Source organism: Hordeum vulgare, chromosome 2H (assembly GCF_904849725.1).
Source record: "Hordeum vulgare subsp. vulgare chromosome 2H, MorexV3_pseudomolecules_assembly, whole genome shotgun sequence".
In the NCBI taxonomy this organism is placed as follows: Eukaryota; Viridiplantae; Streptophyta; class Magnoliopsida; order Poales; family Poaceae; genus Hordeum; species Hordeum vulgare.
Genome location: NC_058519.1, coordinates 502,141,875 through 502,146,788, shown reverse-complemented (window position 1 = coordinate 502,146,788; position 4,914 = coordinate 502,141,875).

Sequence of the window (4,914 nt, the reverse complement as noted above, 5' to 3'; positions counted from 1 at the left end):
AGCAGTCGCTCGCTGGAGCACTGATGCAGCAGCAGCAGCCCGTGCATCTTCTGTCTCCAAGCAGCAGCTCGCCAGGTCGTCCCTGCCGTGGTCATTTGAGGGGAACACGCTGCGCGCGTCGTCCGCCCTGAGCGCAGCCGGGAGCTCCTCGTCGCGTCCTGCCGCAGCCGGAGCACCATGAAGGTGCGCTCCGATAGCCTCGCGCCCTCCTCCTCCCGCAACTCTCTCTCTCTCCCTGATCTCATCTCTCTCGGTTCTCTCTCTCTCTTGCAGGGACCTCTGCATCTAACGCCGCCATGGGCGGATCTCGCCGCCCTGCAGCTCGCCGTCCGCCTCCAATCTTCGTCTGAACCGGTCGGCCCTTGCTAGATCAGCCCATTCCTGGCCTCCGTTTCCCCTAGGACCCGCACCGGAGAGCTGCCTACAGCGCCGCGCCGCCGCAAGCAGAGCCAAGGCCGGCCTGTAGTTTTATTCAAGTTCAGTTAAAATTCTTGCGATTCAGTTTTATTCAGGTTCAGTCCGTTGTGGTCCTTGTTCTACTAGCTTAGGGATCTGTTTTACCACAAGTGCGCCGCACTAACCGAGCTGGTAACCACCGCGGAATTGACCCAGGCAATCTAGGGTTCGAATCCCACGCTCGCCGAATTTTCCTTTTAATAATTTTGTTGATTTATGTTCGGCTACGACCCAGTTATTTGGCGCAGTGCTACTATGTTTGTCATAACCATAACGCTAGCACACTGGCTTGTGCCATGTAGTGAGACCCACGGTTCCTGGGTTCAAATCCCAGCTGCCCCATTTTATTTTATTTTACTTTCCCTTGTATTTTCTTTTATATATTTGTTGTCACACGTTTGGCCCCATTTTATTTTATTTTTCCCTTGTATTTTTTTATATATTTGTTGTCACATGTTTGCGTCTGATCTGTCGCTGGGTTGCACTGTGTCTTCGAATTCGGCCCAGTTCATTTTTTTATCTATGCTAGGAATTTTTGCTAATTTCAGAAAGAGCATCGATTTTCAAACATCCATAGCTTTTAGACCGTGCACCGGATCGAAACAAGTTATATATGGAACTTGACTAGAATTTTGCGTAGATTAACAATTTTCAATTCTCGTGCATGTTTAAGGCTCTTAGCATGCTGTTTGTATCGGTTTGCGTGCCGACGTGTTAAAAACGGGTTAGGACGTAGTTATTTAACCGTAGCTCCGTTGGAGTTGAGACATATATCCATTTTATTTTATTTTATTTTTCCCTTGTATTTTCTTTTCTATATTTGTTGTCACACGTTTGGCCCCATTTTATTTTATTTTTCCCTTGTATTTTTTTTATATATTTGTTGTCACATGTTTGCGCCTGATCTGTCGCTGGGTTGCACTCTGTCTTCGAATTCGGCCGAGTTCATTTTTTATCTATGCTAGGAATTTTTGCTAATTTCAGAAAGAGCATCGATTTTCAATAATCCATAGCTTTTAGACCGTGCACCAGATCGAAACAAGTTATATATGGAACTTGACTAGAATTTTGCGTAGATTAATAATTTCCAACTCTCGTGCATGTTTAAGGCTCTTAGCGTGCTGTTTGCATCGGTTTGCGTGCAAACGTGTTAAAAACGGGTTAGGACGTAGTTATTTAACCGTAGCTCCGTTGGAGTTGAGACATATATGTAAATGGACTAGAACGATGAGTAGAATCACGTGAAACACTTTATTTTGCTGTTTAACAAACATAAAATGTGGTTAGGACAAATCTGGACTGATTTAGAATTTAACGCGTGGGGTCATTTCGGAGATGCTATATGTCGGCCTCATTTAAAATGCCTAGATAGGTAGTTTAATTTGTGCTTCACCCCTTGCCATGTTAACAACATTTTAATGTTATCGTGTTAATAAACGGGAGTGAACTAAATAATTAAACGTGGAGTTGGAGTTTCGTCAATATGCAACTCGTTGCATATCGAAGTTCACTTAATGTGTAGTGTTTGCGTGATGTGAATTATCATTGTCATGCCTTGCACAATTGAACTGGACATGCATCATTTTAGGGTGTGCATCATGTCGTGCATTTGCCGTGGTGAATATCGTGTGTTGATTCTTGTTTTCGGTTTGCTTCGTCTCGATAAAGTTCCAACCGCTTCGGAGTGTGAGGACTCGTTCGACTACGTCGGTTCGTCTACTTTACGGAGTCGTTTTTCTTCTCAACGGGATCTCAGGCAAGATGACCATTTCCCCAGATACCATTACTATCATTGCCATGCTAGTTATTTCGATGCTATCGATTATTTATCTTGCCTACCACATGTTAAATATCAGCCTCTCAACAATGCCATGAAAACCTTCAACATGTTCACAACCTAGCAAACCACTGAATGGCTATGTTACTGCTTGCTTATCCATGTGTTAGCGTTGCTAGTTGCAGGTGCAGTTGCTTTCATGTGAAAACATGGGTTCCTTGTTATATCACCATATTAATGCTATTTAAATTAATGCACCTATATACTTGGTAAAAGGTGGAAGGCTCGGCCTTTCTAGCCCGGTGTTTTGTTCCACCTTTGCCCCCTTAGTTTCGGCTACCGGTGTTATGTTCCATATTTGAGAGCTCCTAACACGATCGGGGTTGTTATGGGGACCCCCTTGATAATTCGTTTTAGACTAAAGCTGGTATGGCAAGGCCCAACATTGGTTCTACATTTTCCCAACATAATAATTCTGTTAATACTGAAATGCATAGGGAGTTGGCGCTACCTGAGGAGTAATTCTACATAATACAGGGGGGCAGTGCTGACGGTGTTGGTCCCAAAAGAGAGGAGCTTATTAACGCTACCCGGGGCAACTTGGCGTTTGGCGTGGTAGCCATCGCTCATCTGGTGTGCCCTGAGAACGAGATACGCGCCTCCTATCGGGATTGTCGGCACGTCGGGCGGCCTTGCCGGATTAGTTTTACCTTTGACGGAATATTTTGTGCATCGGGATTCCGGTGATGCTTTTGGTAACCTCAGAGTTGAGGTTTTCCACTAAGGAGTCCGACGAGATCGCGAGCTTCGTGATCGAGGATTTCTATGCGGCTTGTGGTAATTTGTGATGGACTAGTTGGAGCACCCCTGCGGGGTTAAATCTTTTGGAAAGCCTTGCCTGTGGTTATGTGGCAACGTGGAAACTTTGTTTAACACTAGTTCTAGATAACTTGAAGTTAACTTAATTAAAATGTGCCAACTGAGTGCGTAACCGTGACTGTCTCTTTCGTGAGTTCCTTCTCCGACCGAGGACACAGTGGGGTTATGTCTGACGTAAGTAGGTGCTGAGGATCATTCATTTGATCATCAGTAGTCACATCCGCTATGCGTAGATCTTCCTCCTCTTATTTCTTGTACTCGTAAGTTTAGCCACCAAATATATGCTTAGTCGCTGCTGCAAGCTCAGCACTTAACCATGCCTCACCCATTAAGCTTTGCTAGTCTTGATACCTTTGGAAATGAGATTGCTGAGTCCCCTGTGGCTCACAGATTCCTACAAGACCAGCTGCAGGTACAGGTAAAGGTTACTTGACGCGAGCGCATTGATTGTTCATTTGGAGTTGCTTCTTCTTCTTCTTCTTCATCGATCTAGGATGGGTCCCAGGCCGGCAGCCTGGGATAGCAAGGATGGACGTCGTTCTTCTTTTCTCGTTTGTTTTCGTCCGTAGTCGGACCCTGCTCTTATTCATGATGATTATGTATTGTACTGATGTGACTCTGATGTAGCTTGTGGCGAGTGTAAGCGAATTCTAGATATTTATCTCTTCTTTTCAGTACGTGTACTTGTAATGATATCCATTCTTGCGAAACGACGAGATGCCCTTCTATCCCTGACGAAGCCCTCGTGCCAAATTGAGGATAGGGTCGCATCTTGGGCGTAACATGAATGAAATGTGAACCACCATCGGTTATTAGATATCTAGGGACTCCAAATCTAGGGAAAATAATTTCTTTAAGCATCCTGATAGAGGTGTTGTGATCAGCACTACTAGTTGGGATAGCTTCTACCCATTTAGTAACGTAATCAACAACAACTAGGATATGAGTATACCCGTTGGATTTTGGAAAAGGTCCCATATAATCAAAGCCCCAAACATAAAATGGTTCAATGACAAGTGAATAATTCATAGGCATTTCCTGACGTTTACTGATATTACCTATTATTTGACATTCGTCACAAGACAAGACAAACTTACGGGCATCCTTGACGAGAGTGGGCCAATAGAAACCTGATTGCAATACCTTGTGTGCAGTTCTATCTCCCGCATGGTGTCCTCCATAAGCCTCGGAGTGACACTTCTGTAGGATCTGTCCCTGTTCATGTTCAGGTACACAACGTCTAATAACACCATCTACCCCTTCCTTATAAAGGTGAGGATCATCCCAAAAGTAATGTCTCAAATCAAAGAAGAATTTCTTCTTTTGCTGGTATGTGAAACTAGGTGGTATATATTTGGCAACGATATAATTTGCATAATCATCATACCACGGTGTACTACGTGAAGTATTGATGGCATTCAATTGCTCATGAGGAAAGCTATCATCAATAGGTTGTGGGTCATCAAGAACATTCTCCTACCTAGACAAGCTATCTGCTACTGGGTTCTCACCACCCTTCCTATCGACAACATGCAAATCAAATTCTTGTAGCAAGAGAACCCACCTGAAAAGTCTAGGTTTAGCGTCTTTCTTTTCCATGAGGTACTTAATAGCAGTGTGATGAGTGTGAATAGTGACTTTGGAATCAACAATGTAAGGCCTGAACTTTTCACATGCAAACACGACTTCTAAAAATTCCTTTTCCGTAGTAGCATAGTTCCTTTGGGCACTGTCTAGAGTTTTACTAGCATAGTGAATAACATTCAACTTCTTATCAACTCTTTGTCCTAGGACAACACCAA